The sequence below is a fragment of the Pseudophryne corroboree genome, chromosome 6 (assembly GCF_028390025.1).
Source record: "Pseudophryne corroboree isolate aPseCor3 chromosome 6, aPseCor3.hap2, whole genome shotgun sequence".
In the NCBI taxonomy this organism is placed as follows: Eukaryota; Metazoa; Chordata; class Amphibia; order Anura; family Myobatrachidae; genus Pseudophryne; species Pseudophryne corroboree.
Genome location: NC_086449.1, coordinates 658238088 through 658258170, shown reverse-complemented (window position 1 = coordinate 658258170; position 20083 = coordinate 658238088). Strand labels below are relative to the sequence as shown.

Genomic DNA, 20083 nt, shown 5'->3' with positions numbered 1-20083 from the left:
CTATTAAAGGGTTAGATGAGGAAGGCTCCATCTGTACTCTGTGAGTAGTGACTCTAGTACTCTGCGAGCAGTGACTCTAGTACTCTGTGAGTAGTTTCTCTAGTACTCTGTGAGTAGTGTCTTTATTACTCTGTGAGTTTTGTCTCTAGTACTCTGTGAGCAGTGTCTCTAGTTCTCTGTGAGTAGTGTCTCTAGTACTCTGTGAGTAGTGTCTCTAGTTCTCTGTGAGTAGTGTCTCTAGTTCTCTGTGAGTAGTGTCTCTAGTTCTCTGTGAGTATTGTCTTTAGTACTCTGTGAGTTTTGTCTCTAGTACTCTGTGAGCAGTGTCTCTAGTTCTCTGTCAGTAGTGTTCCTAGTACTCTGTGAGTAGTGTATCTAGTACTCTGTGAGTAGTGTCTCTAGTTCTCTGTGAGTAGTGTCTCTAGTACTCTGTAAGCAGTGTCTCTAGTACTCTGTAAGTAGTGTCACTAGTACACTGAGTAGTTTCTCTAGTACTCTGTGAGCAGTGTCTCTAGTACTCTGTGAGTAGTGTCTCTAGTATTCTGTGAGTAGTGTCTCTAGTACAGATGGAGCCATGCTCATCTAGGCTTCTCTGCTGCGCCTAGGTTAACCAAGATTTATTAGCATAAGCCTTTCATCTATTGTTCTTAGCTGCAATACAATACAGAGAGAACAATACAGCAGGGGATTAAGTCATTACAGCAGGGGATTAAGTTCGACTGCCCTGGTTCAGTTAATCCTATTAAAGGGTTAGATGAGGAAGGCTCCATCTGTACTCTGTGAGTAGTGTCTCTAGTACTCTGGGAGCAGTGTCTCTAGTACTCTGTGAGTAGTGTCTCTAGTACTCTGTGAGCAGTGTCTCTAGTTCTCTGTGAGTAGTATTCCTAGTACTCTGTAAGTAGTGTTCCTAGTACTCTGTGAGTTGTGTCTCTAATACTCTGTGAGTAGTGTCTCTAGTACTCTGTGAGTAGTGTCTCTAGTACTCTGTGAGCAGTGTCTCTAATACTCTGTGAGTAGTGTCTCTAGTACTCTGTGAGCAGTGTATCTAGTACTCTGTTCCTAGTGTTCCTAGTACTCTGTGAGTAGTGTCTCTAGTTCTCTGTGAGCAGTGTCTCTAGTACTCTGTGAGCAGTGTCTCTAGTACTCTGTGAGCAGTGTATCTAGTTCTCTGTGAGTAGTGTTCCTAGTACCCTGTGAGTAGTGACTCTAGTTCTCTGAGTAGTGTCTCTAGTTCTCTGTGAGTAGTGTCTCTAGTACTCTGTGAGCAGTGTCTCTAATACTCTGTGAGTAGTGTCTCTAGTACTCTGTGAGCAGTGTATCTAGTTCTCTGTGAGTAGTGTTCCTAGTACCCTGTGCGTAGTGTCTCTAGTTCTCTGAGTAGTGTCTCTAGTTCTCTGTGATTAGTATCTCTAGTACTCTGTGAGCAGTGTTCTAATACTCTGTGAGCAGTGTCTCTAGTTCTTTGTGAGTAGTGTTCCTAGTACCCTGGGAGTAGTGTCTCTTGTGCTCTGTGAACAGTGTCTATAGTTCTCTGTGAGTAGTGTCTCTAGTACTCTGTAAGTAGTGTCTCTAATACTCTGTGAGCAGTGTCTCTAGTTCTCTGTGAGTAGTGATTCACTGTGATGTGAATAAGATGCAAAATTTAAAGAAAAAGACAAGGCACCTCTTGGAGCACCTCAGTCGGGCTAGGCATCTAGCGCCATATGGCCTATTGAGGCTAGGTGTATAAGGACACATCTGTATAGTTCCTTGCTTGTGAAAACTTGAAGCTTAAAGAATAATTACTTTCCCAAAGTATTTTTTTTAGTAGGGGTGTCTATATCTTTGTGACTTGTTAGGCTTTATACCATGGAAAACTAGCACCTCTTTCATTTAATGATTTCCAAGGTATCCCAATATTCACACCATACAGAGAAATACATACTGTAGTTTTTGATACATTAGACTCCTTTTGGCTCAGTGAACAGAGTTCTGCTTGACATACCAAAAGAAACCAGCAGGTAAATGGCATGAGAAGTGCATGTGTCCTTCAATGCGCTCTTCCGATACAAAGCTGTATTTCACTCAAATTAACAGGGTCATAGTTAAAAAACAGAAAAGCATGGACCGGAAACTAGTCAATAAATGAAATGCAAGTGAATAACTCAAACACTCATCTTTTGAACTTCATTGTACATAAAGGCCCTGAGTCGGATGCATCTGTGGCCACTTAGCCAGGGCTGTCAAGATCTCCAATGGACCCAGGTACTGGAGGCGTGACCACATTGGGGAAGAACGGACATGTTATGTTAATGTGAGAATCCACCTGTGTATGCAGAACATCTGTGAGTCTGCAATCAGATGGATATCCCACCCACTGTTTTTCTGCCCGCAGCCACAACTGTCAGCATTAGCAACTGGACTTACACCCACCACATGCTAGGTGCAAAAGTTCCATCAGAACAGGGCATCCCATCTCTGCCAGTATGTTACAAATGAGCACAGAAATTGGCTTACATGTCCGTGGCTGCCGGCGCAAGTTACATTTGAAGTCCACTCATAGTGTCAGAAGTTTGATGGAGTTAATAACCATTTAGGTTTGAGGGAGGGGGGTGTTGTTATTTATACACAACTGTTTGCTGCACCACCCCCTCTTTTCTTAAAATGTAATTCAATTGATATAAATAAATCTGACCGTAACTGGAAACGCCAGTTTCTGTGTTGTGTTTTTATTTTAGTATAAGTCAGAGGTGTTTATTATTAAAAAGTGGAGACCTCTGTGAATGAAGTAACTGATAGCGAGTTAATGCTTACAAAAACATTTATAAAGAATGTAACATATACCAACCCACTGTCTCCAGGGGATGTAGTTATGTGACTAGCCCCTCAAAATCCCGACAGTTGGCATGCCAACTAACAGGGACTAATCCCACTTGTGGGTGTCAACGATACCCATAGAGAGGGAATAGAACCTGTGGTGAGCGCATCTTCGTTGCGCTCAACCCACCTTCCCCTGCCGGCATTCTAATCCCCGGGATCCCGTCGTCAGTATGGTGACTGGCGGGATCCCAAACGCCGGTCACCCATACCCAACCCATTTCCAGTAATGTAGCCAAAGCCAGGTTAGGTAGCAAACACAAAAGAAGCATGCCGCGAGAAAGGCAGCAATGAAGCAAGCATTAGCGGGGAGCATACACACACTCCCTGCCAATTAACCTTCCTCTGAATCAAGGCCCCCGATTGGGGATGGTATGGAAGCCACGTCACTGCCTGGAAGAGGGAGACTAGCATCATGGTTTCCTAGCAACTTAAACTATGACATAGAAGAGGAAGACGCATCGGCTCAATGTCTGCGAGCTGCTACATAGAGCTAACGGCAACAAATTCCTCCAAGTCAATATGTAGGTCTGATCAACAATTACTGCAAATAACTGATCATTCATTGCTGCTCAAGGGGGTCACACCAGTTACTGAATTCCTAGAGCCTTATGTACTACAAAGACATTTTGATCAATAAATTAATGTAAAAGTTTATCCTTTAGGGGTCTATTCATCATCACTTCATTTATACAAACGCAGGTGAAAGTTAACATTTTACAGACTTTTGTATAAAATGTCAGTGCATCCATTAAAAAGGTAATGATACCCCTGTTTACCTATTAGTACCAATCTGGCCTGCTGCCTACACTAGTATGGGGACCTAAATTAGTCAAAGCTCCAAAAATACAATACTTTCTAAGCTTGACTGTGGGAACATTCCTCACCTTCAGATGGCGTTTGTTCCCGGAACCCCTGCTCTTTCCCCATGGGAAGGAGTCCTGGTTGCAAAAAGGGATTCCTTTGGATCCCTCCACCACTGCCCGGTTCCTTCCGCTGGAGGTTGATTATATGTGAACCCACAGTCACGCATGGGCAGTTGCAATGCCGAGATCAGACTTGGCAGTGCTAAGTTTTGGATCAGATGTCTCTGCGCTGGGGCAATAATAAATTGCTCTGGCACCCGGTGGTGTATTAAAAAACATAATTATTGTGGGTCGTTACATAACAAATAGGCCCCTTATGTGTTATTTTATTTAACTGGTTCTCTATATATATTTTTACCAATTGATCTGAACTCATTTAATGTTGTACAGTATATTGAAAAGGCTTCACAAACTTTATAACACCATTGTAATTTAGTATGTGATCTATTATCCAAAATGCTTGACATAGGCAAAACTGTCAACATTGGCTTTCTTGGGACAATGAGGTATTGCCATGTAGCTTTGAGGTCCCAATCAATCCATGTGAGGGCATGCAACATCAAACAATGGCAAGATAAGCACATCAGAAGTGCTTACCTCACCTCCAAACATCCATTCCTGTAGAACAGACATGAATTGTCTCATGCACCAGCAGAAGGTGACCGAGAACGCAACTCCCAGCTTCACAGCAGTTGGCAAAACGTACCCACTCTGGGGACAGGTCTCTGGGGACTGGGCCGATCACATCCATATTGGGACAGTTGGGAAAGGTGTGAAACTGAGATGTCCCATTTGGGGGGGTTTTCTATCATTTTTAACTATGTATATCATGCACTATATTATATATGACATATTATTTTTAAAATGCCTCTAACAGTGACTGTAGGAGAAAATGCTCACTGATCATGTCAGTATGTTTGATATCATTCCCATACCAATATATAGAATTTTAGAACAATTGCAAAAATGGGTGAAAACTATGGGTGTATCAGATCTCATTCTATCTGGACAATTATTGCCTGCTTGTGGTCATTTAGTCTAGTCTGTAGCTTTTTTTCATTTTGAAAGCGGCTGGATATCTGCAAGCTCAAGATTTTGAATTACCAATCATCAAAAGGCCAGCAAAGTCCAACTATTATAACATAACTGTGAAAATGCCAGAGTACAATGACCCTGTCTAACTGCCTAGGGAGATAGTTGTCTTAGAGAGGACTAACCCTTCAGAAATAAAACTCTAATTGCATGGTAGGAAATAGTCTGTAAAATCAGGAAACCCTAGGATGGTAACTATAATAGTGTAGGTGCTATGAAATTGTGGAAAACAACAAGAGGCCTTATGCATGGGCACAATTCTGGTTGTCTGCACATATTTTTAAAACCATCCTGGTTTTTCTTTTTAAATTAACCTCCGCTTTCAAATTGTGGGCAAAGTCACTAAATCTCACCCATTGCCTACATGTCACAGGCAGTTACACAAGTCCAATAAGTATTAAAAAGTCTCCTATAATAGGCTTGCCAAATATGTCTTTAATCTGGGACACCTATGATTTACACAAGTTCTGTGGTTGGATAAATTCAAGACTGCATTCCACCTGGTTTTAATCAACCATAAACAAGCATATAGTAAGTCATGACTAAGCAATAACAATCAGTTTTTCACGCCCACAACACAACAAAGGGTAGCAGCCATCCGCAATCACACCACTTGTTTCATCAGGGAAAGAAAAGCTACAATGAAAATGAAGGAGCACTCAATAGTGAAATATGAATTGAAATTTCATAGTGATAAAGCTCAGAAGTTAGGCAAGTAGTATTGTACCAGTCAAAAATAAAACAGGAGCTTATCTAAATCCAATTGCAGGACCTCCTCATGGGATTAGATTTTGTGTCCACAAATCCACATGAATTCAAGTAAGGCATAATTGATTTGCTCCTCCATAGTTATACAGTGTATCTGGAAGAGTATTCACAGCGCTTCACTTTTTCCACATTTTGTTTCCACATCTGAAAATGGCTATGCAACGAAGCTTCCCACCCAACCTGATGGAGATTCAGAGGTGCTGCAAAAAGGAATGGGTGAAACTGCCCAAAGATAGGTGTGCCAAGCTTGTGGCATCATATTCAAAAAGACTTGAGGCTGTAATTGCTGCCAAAGGTACACCAACAAAGTATTGAGCAAAGGCTGTGAATACTTATGTACATGTGATTTCTTAGTTTTTTTTGCAAAATAAAAAAAAACAACTTTTTTCACGTTGTCATTATGGGGTATTGTGTGTACAATTTTGAGGGGAAAAATGAATTTATTCCATTTTGGAATAAGGCTGTAACATAACAAAATGTGGAAAAAGTGAAGCGCTGCGAATACATTCCGGATGCACTGTATACGCATTCCATAATGTAATACAATTTAAAATAACTTTAAAAATATGAATTTGTAATACACATACAAAATAATATTTTAAAAAAATAAATGAAAAAAATCTTATCTGTACTAAACTGTTTTTGGGTATAAAAATATGAAGTCCTATTGTCCCTTCTACCACACAGAGACAAAAAGGGTGGCAGCCTCCAGAGATCAGATCAATCCAGATAAAACAACACCTGTATATGTTATTGTCTGGTATGAGGCTACTCGCCTAACTGAGTGCTTTATTACGCTGCAGTTCAACCACTTTTTAACTATTTGGTGGCATTGGGATATTCCATGGGTGGCAGGACAGGTTAAGAAGGGGCTGTCAAAGTGGACAATTGTTTAAACAGTACAAACTGACCTTTAACAGCATTATTATTATAAATCCTTAGGGGCGATTCAATTCTTGGGTTGCCGCACATCACTAATATTTATGGTAACCCAACATTACATTACACTTGGTGCCCTTATGGGTGCCAGTTTAAATGAGCAAAGTTGTGATAGTCATTCTCACACTATACCAATGGTAAAATTGCACACATAACATTAACTTAATTGCCTCTTTAATGTCTTATGATAATGAAACATTATGGAATATTTCTTAATTTGCCCCAAAACAAACCCAAAGTTTTGCATGACTAGAATTTTGGAGAACATCCCTGATATAATGCTTTGTTCCATATGTTTGCAACATTAAATGAAACAGATTATGGTGAGAAAACAAAAATAATATTAAAAAAAGCTGAATACAGTAAATCTCTGATGAGTACAATAGACCATTATTATACGTTATTTGTACAGGTTTTAGAAGTGGACGCAGTTCAGCCGCTACTTTGTCTTTCTGCACAGCATGTCTGCATTTTTATGTTAATGCCACAGTCGATAGGATTCCTACTAAGTACTACAGTACCACTTTGTGTACAACGATGCAACATTGGTGACAAATCAGTCACACTAGTGAACCACCAGCCCCTATGGAGGTGCAGAATGGCCATTGGAACATGACCGTCGGTGCCAATAAAACTGTGGCCAAAGGCGCCAGTGTCTGCCTAGCCATCCCCCGGTTACCTCCCGGGAATGCTTTCTATGTCCCCTGGCAGTACCTATTGGGCCACATGTGCAGCTTTAAAATATCTGCCTCTTGTATCCATTTATCTACTGAATCCACCGCTGAATCAGGTCCATCATGTCTGACAGGAACTGCTGGCATAATTGTATGTGAGAGGTTGTGGAAATCTAAGGATTGCACACATCCCCATTACACTCCATTCATAACTGCTGTTGTTTCCACATATGAATCTGAGGCATATACTGTCTATATAGTAGATGTAATACCTTTAATTTTTATTTTTTTAAAGAATCAGCTATTATTCATGTAGCCTGCTTGCTATGTTTATGGACGGCATTTACACAATATTCATTCCACTTCCATTTTGACTAGGTGGAAATAATATGCAAAAGCCAGCATATTGATTATTTCACTGGTTCATTAAATCTAACTATTTCCTAGGCTCAATACATATTTCCAGTAAGAGTTGCAGAAGTTTAATTTATTAGAAATTGCGAAAGGCATAGAGCATATAAACTCTCTAACACCGAATGCATAGCAGAGACCATTGCAAATAATCTTTCTGCAATACTTTCTGCTCGACAGCTTAGCCATTTTTAATTTTAAAAATTAAAACGACTGGTTTGTGCAATAAAGTAATCTCTTTCAATTAAGTTGTAAAAATCAAAATGCTTCCCCACATTTTAAAATAAAGACACATCTGAAAATAAAGGGAGTTAATTGATGATTGGAATTTAACTGAACATGCTTTCTATCCAAGAAGGATTAAAGGATGAAGAGAAATGAAGGAAGAAATCAAGCTTTTATGAGCATGCATCTTCATTTAATTGAACAAGGTTTCATATTCCGGAAAAAAAGAGGGCGCTAACATTTACGAGAAATTAATTTTAGTTTATCTTTACATTTGGTATTCTTGAGAGGTTTAAAAAAAATGGAAGTGATGTATAATGAGATTTAGGTTGCTAAGCAAAGACATAATTTACATGGGCGCCTGTGGCACCCCTTTTAAAATGAGGAAGCTGCAAAAAAAAACTTGAAAAGGGTATGATCAAAGGCATTAACTTATAATCCTTCTGGACATCTAAGGTTCTATATTAAATACAGCTGCTGCTGTAACTTAACATTTCAAAGACTTGCTGGTTTTCATCGGTCGGACATCATCTTTTTTATACTACCTGCAATGTCACAATGCCCGTGGCTGGTTATTTTAGGTTTGGATCTAACTAAAGTAACTATTTGGGAACTCTTTTTGACCGGATTATGAAGACTCTACAAGTATTGTAAATTGTCAAACAATATTTATTATTTTTCCCTTATCACATACAAATGGTGCCTGTGAAGACACTTCAAGGTCATCCCTTTCTTATGTAAAAAAAAAAAAGGAGCATTTTTTTTTATAAATTATATTTTGTATACTGCAAATATAATAACTATAGTTGAGATTCACAAACAACTATCCGCCTCATTACTTAAAACAGTGTTCTAAAAGGAAGTAATGTACAATTGATTAATGCTATTCAAAGGTATAAACTATTAATAATACCTACTGTCAGTATTGTTGGGCAGAATAGTCTTATTATTTTGTGTATTGAAAGGTGACTTTACGGTAAATTTACTAAGAGGCAGCTAGCCACCGCCATGGAGCCTGGTCTAGCATTTATTCCAAATCACAGTTTTGAAACTATTGATTGATAGCTTCCACTTCTCGCTCCTAAGTGAATCTACCCCTTTATCACTATGATAGTGTAAATGTTTAGAGCTATGTGACAGTAGCAAGGTTTTGCTCTAATGTCACATTTAGCACTTTGTGACCATTAACTGCTGATCTAGGCTAGTACTAACCCACTCTAACTCTGAGATGACACAATAAAAGCTGTAGGTGGTAGTGCTGGCTGTGCGGGTGATGCTATTACTAGATCCAGATTGACAGTAACAGCACCATGTTTCCAGTTAGGATGCACTTTCAGGAAAATCAGATTTTCCTAGATAGAATAACTATACCATCCACATCCAATCTTAAACTCACATGTACAGTATATGTCTAGCTCACATGTACATAATATGTCTAGCTCACATGTACAGTATATGTCTAGATCACATGTACAGTATATGTTTAGGTCACATGTACAGTATATGTCTAGCTCACATGTACACTATATGTCTAGCTCACATGTACAGTATACAGTGCATCTGGAAAGTATTCACAGTATTCATTTTTGTCCTCAAAATTCTACACACAATACCCCATAATGACAATGTGAAAAAAGTTTTTAGAGATTTTTTGCAAATTTATTAAAAATAAAAAACTAAGTAATCACATGTACATAAGTATTCACGGCCTTTGCTATGAAGCTCAAAATTGAGTTCAGGTGCATCCTGTTTCCACTGATTATCCATGAGATGTTCCTACAGCTTAATTGGAGTTCACCTTTGGTAAATTCAGTTGATTGGACATTATTTGGAAAGGTACACACGTGTCTATATACGGTCCCACACTTGACAGTGCATGTCTGAGCACAAACCAAGTATGAAGTCAAAGGAATTGGCTGTAGACCTCTGAGACAGGATTGTCTCGAGGCACAATTCTGGGGATGGTTACAGAGAAATATCTGCTGCTCTTAAGGTTCCAATGAGCACAATGGCCTCCATCATCCGTAAATGGAAGAAGCTCAGAACCACCAGGACTCTTCCTAGAGCTGGCTGGCCGTCTAAACTGAGTGATCGGGGGAGAAGGGCCCTAGTCAGGAAGGTGAACAAGAAACCGATGGTCACTCTGTCAAAGCTACAGTATTCCTCTGTGGAGAGAGGAGAGCCTTCCAGAAGGACAACCATCTCTGCAGCAATCCACCAATCAGTCCTGTATGGTAGAGTGGACAGACAGAAGCAACTCCTTAGTAAAAAGCACATGGAAGCCCACCTGGAGTTTGCCAAAATGCACCTGAAGGACTCTCAGACTATGATAAACAAAATTCTCTTGTCTGATGAGACAAAGATTGAACTCTATGGCGTGAATGCCAGGCGTCATGTTTGGAGGAAACCAGGCACCACTCATCACCATGCCAATACCATTCCTGCAGTGAAGCATGGTGGTGTCAGCATCATACTGTTGGGATGTTTTTCAGCGTCTGGAACTGGGAGACTAGATAGGATAGAGGGAAAGATTAATGCAGCAATGTACAGAGACATCCTGGATGAAAACCTGCTCCAGAGCGCTCTTGACCTCAGACTGGGGCGACGGTTCATCTTCCGGCAGAACAACGACCCTAAGCACACAGCCAAGATATCAAAGGAGTGGCTTCAGGACAATTCTGTGAATATCCTTTAGCGGCCCAGCCAGTGCTCAGACATGAATCTGATTGAATATCTCTGGATAGAGCTGAAAATGGCCGTGCTTCCAATTAAACCTGATGGAGCTTGAGAGGTGCTGCAAAGAGGAATGGGTGAAACTGGCCAAAGATAGGTGTGCCAAGCTTGTGGCATCATATTCAAAAAGACTTGAGGCTGTAATTGCTGCCAATGGTGCATCAACAAAGTATTGAGCAAAGGCTGTGAATACTTATGTACATGTGATTTCTTAGTTTTTTATTTTTGATAAATTTGCAAAAATCTCAAAAACACTTTTTTCAGATTGTCATTATAGGGTATTGTGGGCACAATTTTGATGGAAAAATGAATTTATTCCATTTTGGAATAAGGCTGTAACATAGCAAAATGTGGAAAAAGTGAAGCGCTGTAAATACTTTCCAGATGCACTGTATGTCTAACTCACATGTATGATATATGTCTAGCTCACATGTACAGTATATGTCTAGCTCACATGTACAGTATATGTCTAGCTCACATGTACAGTATATGCCTAGTTCACATGTACAGTATATGTCTAGCTCACATGTACAGTATATGTCTAGCTCACATGTACAGTATATGTCTATTAGTGTCACAGAACAAGAGAATTTAGGGGCAGATGTAAAGTTAACACAAGTCAAACGTAAAATGCAGGTATTTATCCTTATGGGGAGGTGTAACCAACCACCCCTACCCATAGGCACTGATAATTATGACACATACAGACAACTTTCAATTCCATCAACACCCCCTCGATAAACTTTTCCCATGTGCATATGCACAGTTACACCACTTCAGCCTCTAGCCTTGTAGATGTTGACTGATGGGTCTATTTACTAAGCCTTGGCTGGAGATAAAATCACTGGAGATAAAGTTCCAGCCAATCAGCTCCTAACTGTTATTTTTCAAACCCAGCCTGTAACATGACAGTTAGGAGCTGATTGGCTGGGACTTCATCTTCGTCCAGTTTACCTCCATCCAAGGTTTAGTAAATAGACCCCTGAGTTGTGTATAACCGGCTCCGGAGCGTGCACAAAGCTTAAACACGCAATATATGTCCGTAAAGCTCACCTGCATTCACCTCTGCATTAGTTGCTTAGGATACAAAGAAAATCCATCCACTTTACTTGTGCTAATTGATGAGCGCAAGTAGAACAAAAAAGTAAATTATAGAATAAATATTTATACATTATATATATTTATTTTCTACTTTAACCCTATGCCCAACTTAATAAAACCTCATAAATCATTGTGCATGAGAGTAACACATTCATGCAGAAATGTATGAATATCTTATAGAGGTAAAACCACCTGAAAATCCCTTAAATGGTGCCAGTATCGCCCCACTGACATGGATGCCAAGTCATTTCCCCTTGTGTGTATTGGCATGTGTATATCACTGCTGACTGGCCGGACAATGTAGTAATATAACCCTTACAGGCCAGTATTTTAATAGAAAATTGCAGAAACAAATAATATTCTTGCTTCGTAGAAAATCAGCCTCTTGCCACATGTCAGTAAATAGACCACATGCTATTACTAGCTTATTTTTCTTTGTGCTGATAAATATCTGGGGAAATATTTTTGAAGCAAAGGCTGCTTAGCAAATTTACCCCCTTTGCATCTGTGTTATCACTAGCAATTGAATTGCAATGTTCACAGCAGAGAAAATGTCTGCAGATGGTTTATTAAGTGATTAGTGCAAGTGATATTGCCAAGATCTAGATGCTGTCTAAGACTTATCGAACATTGTTATAAACTAGAGAAGAAAGAAGAGGACAAGCGCCTAATAGTGCAGTAACTTCATGCCAATTTTGGATATTTATAATGAAGTATCTCTAGGTAATCTGCATACCGGAAATTTGATTTTTAGCAGGCACATCAAAATTACAGCGACTGGTTCCTCCAGTAGGTTATCTGCACCACAACTGGTCACCGGTTTCGCGTGAGCAGATATCTCACAGGAAATGTCTTTCGGTCCGTGTTATTCGCAACAAAGCACGGTCTGTAATCAACCAAAATGAGAGATGCCTCTCATAGTGCAGTATTTAATTATCAAATATATTGGGGTTCACACAAATCAATAGGTATTCAGCGTACCATAATATAAATACCAAACAGCATTTCAAAAAAAGGTCTTTTACACGAGTGATCATCCTCCGTGGATATATATGATATCGTGGTTCGAGGTTCGTCGTGTATAAATGAAAATCACAGGCTAAAAGACATAGATTTTAATTCATGTACTAAGAGTGGTCACAAAAATAAATAAATTTAAAAAAGCAAAAAGTTCATAAAGCTTATCTGGATAATCCGATATTTTTCTTAGGCAGTCCGGGATATATCCACGGTGAATGCCTGGGTCCGGGGTGTTCAGAACAGGTCCTCAACGCGTTTCACCTAACAAGGCTTCTTCAGGAGTGTCTATCAGACCACTCTTAGTATATGAATTAAAATCTATGTCTTTTAGCCTGTGATTTTCATTTATACACGACGAACCTCGAACCACGATATCATATATATCCACGGAGGATGATCACTCGTGTAAAAGACCTTTTTTGAAATGCTGTTTGGTATTTATATTATGGTACGCTGAATACCTATTGATTTGTGTGAACCCCAATATATTTGATAATTAAATACTGCACTATGAGAGGCATCTCTCGTTTTGGTTGATTACAGACCGTGCTTTGTTGCGAATAACACGGACCGAAAGACATTTCCTGTGAGATATCTGCTCACGCGAAACCGGTGACCAGTTGTGGTGCAGATAACCTACTGGAGGAACCAGTCGCTGTAATTTTGATGTGCCTGCTAAAAATCAAATTTCCGGTACGCAGATTACCTAGAGATACTTCATTATAAATATCCAAAATTGTCATGAAGTTACTGCACTATTAGGCGCTTGTCCTCTTCTTTCTTCTCCAGATTTTTTGTCACTGAACCTAGTGACACCCCGAAGGACTGAGCTGCCGTCTGCAGGGTATCCTGTGGAATCAGAGTGCAAGTTTATTTCTAAGACATTTCCTGAATATATTATACTGGTTAAGAAGGGAAGTAGCGCACCGACCACACTTTTGATTCATTGTTATAAACTAATTAAACAGATATTAAAGAAAGCATTATTTTCTTTTTAACACTGGGTCTAAATCAGATATGGACGGAGTAGCTATCACTGCTGCATCCTTAGAAGCTCTGTATGGTAATGCAGCTAGAAGCATTTATTACAAGTAGACGCCTTTGGCTGCAGTAGTTATCAGGCCTGCGTTCTAGGACGCAGGCATCGGATCACTGACTCACCATCGAGCAGCAGCCATTTGCGCACACCCAGAACAGATCCTGCACATGCGCAAAATACCAAACATCGGTACTTTGCACTTCAGGAAGCAGATCCAATAGGATCTGAATGAGGGCCACTATTTGGTAAAGTTAAAATCATACAACACAAAAACAAATGACCACTGATATTTCACATCGATTGGGTCATGGGAATTATGTCTTGTAAGATGTGGCTGTTGCTAGCCGATAGTGTACTGGACTTCCTACAGTATGGATGCTGCTAGAGAGAGGGGGTGGCTTTTGCTTTATGCTGGGAATGTAAAGAAGCCTTTAATGTTCCAAAGAGGGATCATTTTATAAGCCTATCCTCATTATATTATAGGATGCCCAAATCCACCCAAGATCTCCAGATTTCAAGCTGTCTCCTCACTCAAGAAAATGATTATTAATTCATAAGTTTGACAAAACCCAAATTGGATTAGGAAACCTAAAAAACAAAAACTGCCACACAATGATGACTTTGTAGACAGTTTGTGCTTCATTTTCTATTTAAATGTTTCACATATATATTTTGATATAACCAGCACACTTTATAGATATTTTGCATCACTTGAATTTAGAGTCTCCAAAGATTTCCCATTAAGTAATAGTGAAGTGTTTGCAATCTAGAAATAACAGGCCAAACGGGTATTAATAAGATTTGCTTCATGTGGCTTGTGTTCTACAGTTAATGGCAACCCATAAAAGGAACATAAGCAACAGACTATGTTACACACAATGCTACCAGCTAGTACGTAGCTCATGCCATATTCTGCCAGTGTTCCTCACCCCATGTGGTATCTTTATTCCTCTCTTTCCAGTTCAAAAAAGATAATAATATTTTGTCTAACAACAGACATCAATGAAAGGCACAAGAAGGCCATCAGGCAACACATTTTGTACTGATAGTATCAGAAATGAAATGTGATTAATGCAAAACCTTGCTTGAATAGCTTCCACAGAACTGTGAAACCATTAAAGATTATGGAGCCACTTCCGGTTCCGGCTCCCATGTGATCGGGAGCTCGGCGTGAGAGCTCCGTTGCACCCCCGGCCAGCACAGCAAGCAGAGCCGCATTCGCGGACACAAACCCGGCGGTTCCCGCAGCCTCAGTAAGGGGAAGGTCTCCTCCACCATATGGAGAAGTTCCTCACCCCCTCAATGCCGGCAAAGCAGCAAAGATCCCGCTCTGAACGGCGCCGAGCAGAATCCAACATGGCCGCCGCCCCGGACACGCAGGAAGGCTCGCAGCTAGAAGATAGGCCCAGGCCTGTCTCCCCAGACCTAGCAGCTCCAGTCTCATATGAGGACGTTGTGAAAGCCATAAAGGTAACGATGGGGCCCCTCATGGACACACACGCTGCTAAGTTAACACAGGTGGCACAGGACATTAAGTCTCAGATGAAACAGCTGTCCCAGAGAGTATTAGCCACAGAGCAGAGACTGGGGGAAGTGTTTCAAGATGTGGCAGAATTAAAAACGAATGCAGACACCATGCAAAAATCTTATTATCAGGTTATGAATAAATTAGACGACCTGGAAAATAGATCGATACGGAATAATCTCAGAGTCATGGGCCTGGCAGAAACTCTTCGAGGGCCAGACTTATATCGGTTTCTCCAGGAATCTCTTCCGGAATTGCTGGGCATAAAGGATACATGTGCAGACATGGTAGTGGAGAGGGTCCATCGTCTCGGACCGCTCAGGACGGGACAGAACGCGAGGCCACGGGTAGTAATTTTTCGATGTTTAAACTTCCTTCATAAAGAAGCTATTTGGTCAGCGTCCAGGAAACACAGGACTCTAGCATGGGACGGAAGGGACATACGTCTTTTTCAAGATTACTCTGCCGAAGTGTCCCGAGCCCGCAAAGATTTTTCCCAGATATGCTCACGTCTGGTCCAGGAGGGCAAGAAATTTGCATTGCTGTACCCTGCGAGATTACGGCTCTTTGAAGGGGACTCTTTTCGTGATTTTTCTAATGCGGCTGATGCAGCGGGATTCCTGTCGGAGGGAAGACAGTCAGGACAGTCCTCATCTCCTGCCTCTCCACATTCTGCATTATAGGTCCCGGGCTGGGAGAGTCGAGCATTCATCGCTGAGAGGCCTGGTAGTCTCGGATGGGATTGCTACTATACCTGACTCCTGTATGATTTCCCTTGGCAGGGAAAATGCTGCTCGAGTGACACTCATCCAGTCTAACATTGCTGATTACTTTCTTTTCCTTAATCTCAGTTCAGTTTTGTTACGTTAGGCTGAGGAGAAGCTGGGAGTCTCAATTCTTTGTATTAGCGGTTGATATTGACCGGGGGGTGCTAGGGGTTAGCACGCCATGATTGGTGGTAAAAGCACTGATTTATACATGGCTGGAAGCCTCTACTCCTTGAACGATGGAGGCGAGTTGTTGCCTCCTGTTCTGTTCTGCTTTTTTGTTGTTATATGTTGTTATCCCTTATGTGACTTGTCCAAACCCCCCTGTATGTTTGCTCAGGTAGTGTGGTGGGTAGGGAAGTGGTGGCTGGTCCGCCTCTGCATTTATGTGCTCGTCTTTCTCTTCACAGCCCTATTTAGAATGTCTGCATGTCGTCTTTAAAAATTAGCACATGGAACGTGGGAGGTATTAATTCCCCGGCTAAGAGGAAAAAAATCCTTATGTACATGAACAAGCTCCGCACAGATATAGCGTTCCTGCAGGAAACGCACCTCCTCCCTTTAGAGATGGCCAAACTTAACACACTTAGGTGGTCAGTGATGGCTTCGGCCCCATATTCGTCAAAGGCGCGGGGAGTAGCCATATTAATTAGACAGTCTCTCTCTTATGATGTTCATTCTGTAACGGTGGACCCGCAGGGTCGGTATATTATTGCAGATGTGACAGTTGAATGCACACGCCTATTGTTATGCAACATATATGCCCCGAATACTCGCCCCAAAGGGTTTTTTCTCGAAATGCTGAACAAACTGTATGGTCATATAGATTCTAATATTGTGTTAGGGGGGGATTTCAATGTGGTTGCGTCTCAGGTTATGGATAGAAATGTGACCTCCGGCCGAGGGCTTAGCGACCCTAAGGTGGGAATAGATTGTGTGACCCGCCGGCTGCGGGTAGTGGATGTGTGGAGGGCGTGTTATCCACTGGAACGGGATTATACTTGCCTGTCGGCTGCATATGGCACGCTCTCCCGCATTGACTACTTGCTGTTGTCGGAGCATATGTTCCCTAAGGTTATGGATGCTGGGATTGAACCTATAAGTATTTCGGATCATGCCTTATGTTGGATTAAGCTAGCGGTGCAGGTGGACAAGGGCCCAGTTCGTCAGTGGCGGTTCCCGGCACATCTGGCTAATTCACTGAAATTTCGCAACATGTTAGAGGCGGCGTGGCTAGACTATAAGAGTAATAACGCAAGCCATGAGTCCGAGAAACCTTTGATGTTTTGGCAGGCATCTAAGCCAGTCATGAGAGGGGTGATTATGTCGTACTGTGCACACAGGGATAGGCAATTAGATGGTTCATACCTGGAGGCCCAGGGTAACTTAACGACCTCCTTTCAGAAGTTTAAGCATTCTCCCACTCCAACTAATAGAGCTGATTATAATAACAAAAAGGCTGTGTTTGATAACATTCTGAACCACTTAGAGGCCAAGCACACTTTTTATAGGAATGTTTCCTTTCATAGATATGGTAATAAACCGGGGAAATTAATGTCTTTCTTACTGAAGGGGCGCCATGCTTCCTCGGTAATCAAGTCCCTCCGAGCTGGGGATGGTACTAGAGTCAGGTCTAATGCCAAAATAACAGAGGTGCTGAGTTCTTTTTACGCCCAATTATATTCTCAGCCTCCCAGTAATTTACCTAACAAAGAGGCATTTTGGGCTGAGACGAGCCTACCTCAGATGTCTGATAGTCAGGCCTCGTCCCTTATGGCACCCATCTCGGGGGAGGAGGTGGAGAGGGTGATTAAGGCATTGAAGACGGGAAAGGCACCTGGTCCAGATGGCCTTTCTAATGATTATTATAAAATACTAATGCCCCATATTCGGAACACACTGCTGGTATGTTTTAATGAGTTACTCTCCGGCAGGGCCCTGCCTGATTTTTTCAACTCAGCTTTCCTCAGGGTGTTGCCGAAGCCTGGTAGAGACCCGGAACTTCCAGAATCTTATAGGCCTATTTCCCTGCTCAATACGGACTATAAGCTGTTCACCAAGATTTTGGCTGACAGGTTAAAACTCATATTGCCCTCCATTATCCATCCAGATCAGTCGGGATTCATTTGGGGACGCCAGGCGGTGGTTAATATAAGAAAAGTCCTAACAGTAATGCAGAGGCTACAATCCTCTTCACACACGGGCACTAACGTCATTCTGTCACTTGACGCCGAAAAGGCGTTTGACATGGTGACGTGGGACCATTTATTTGATACCTTACACAGATTTGGAGCCCCGTCAGCCTTTGTGGAGGTGTTGGCCCGCCTGTACACTGAGCCGGCCACACAGGTACTAGGTAATGGCTATATTTCCTCCCCCTTCTACATCCAGAGAGGCACCCGACAGGGCTGTCCTCTTTCCCCTTTACTGTTCGCCCTAGCCCTGGAGCCATTGGCGATTTCCCTACGTGGCGCGTCTTCCTTTAGAGGCATCTTGGTAGGGAGGCTGGAGGTTAAGATAGCGTTGTTTGCTGATGATATGTTGCTATTCATCGCAGACCCCAGCAGGTCGATAGGACCAATAGTCTCTATCATTGACAGCTTTGGATCCTTTGCGGGTTACAAGGTTAATCTCTCCAAATCGGAACTTATGCCTCTATCGGGAGACGCGTCCCTCTTCACCAAACACCAGATATTGTCCCAATTCCCTAGGACCCAGGGGACCCTTAAGTATTTGGGGATAAAGATACCCCCATCACTGGAGAAGCTGTATACAGTTAACATTGCCCCGACCCTGACGGCGATCCGAGCCCTCCTAGACGGGTGGGTTAATTTGCCCTTGTCCTTGCTAGGAAGAGCCAGGGTCCTTAAAAGTGTAGTGTTCCCGAAACTTTCCTATATTCTACAGATGCTGCCATTACGCCCTACAAAACAAGATTGTAGGTTAGTGAACTCCATGTTTTCAAAATTTCTATGGGGGGGGAGGAAACCAAGAATCTCCTATGCCAAACTTCAGATGCCAAGGGCTGAGGGGGGGCTAGGGATCCCAGACTTAGATACGTTTAGTAGAGCGGTGATGTTCCGCTATATTACAGACTGGTTATGGCAGCGTTCTTGTTTCACCAATTATACATTGGAAGAGGAATTGTTTGCCCCCTTCTCTCCTAGCGCCCTCCTTCACACCCCAAGGCACAAGCTGCCGGCCTCGCTCAAGGCGAATATTATTCTCGCAGATACATATGGAGCATGGCATTATTCTAATTCAAAATTACATCGAAACCCGACCTCTTCCCGATACACAACTTTATGGGGAAATCCCTGCTTCAGCCCTGGGCTGGAAAATGCCAACTTTAAACAGTGGAGGGAGCGGGGAATCTCCTCTATCAGAGACGTATTCGACCCGGGAGGGAAGCATATGCTCTCCTTCGAGGATTTGAAATCTAAGTATGGTATAACGAACTCAAACTTTTACATGTACCTGCAGGCCCGACATTTTGTCATTACTATGGCGGCCCCTATGACCTCACCAGACAAACAGGACCCCATAGCCACCCTCCTTACTATCACAAAGGCCTCGGCTTATCGTCTATCTTATTTTTATGACCACATAAGGGTGATACAAGCGGAGAAGCTATGGAAACGTACGGTTTCCACTTGGGAAGGGGATATACCGGACTTCCCGGCGCAACCAATTCTATTGAAATCGTGTCAGTATACATTTAAATATCTACACTCAGCTCAGCTGCAGGAAGTGTACTTTAAGTTACTACATAGGGCCTACATAGCCCCGACCCAAAGAGCACATATGATCCCGGACGGGAATAGCGTATGTTTAAAATGCCACATAGCAAGGGCCTCCTTTTTCCACTGCTTTTGGACATGTAGTAAGATAGCCACGTTCTGGAATAAAGTCATTGGGTTCATCAACAGAATTTTCTCTTTGAGGGTTGTTAAGGACCCCGTAGCCTGTCTATGCAGCTGCTTTGAGGGCTGGGCCCTGGGTCCGGATAGGAAGCGAATCACACCCATTCTCACAGTCATACTTACGGTGGCTAATAAGGTTATACT

At 41.9% G+C, this 20083-nt stretch overlaps 1 protein-coding gene across 7 annotated transcripts in view; it reads right to left on the bottom strand.

The window, feature by feature from the left end:
* Positions 1-20083, bottom strand: part of TENM2 (teneurin transmembrane protein 2) — a 1540328-nt gene that overhangs the window by 206874 nt on the left and 1313371 nt on the right. The gene's annotated exons all lie outside the window — the stretch shown is intronic.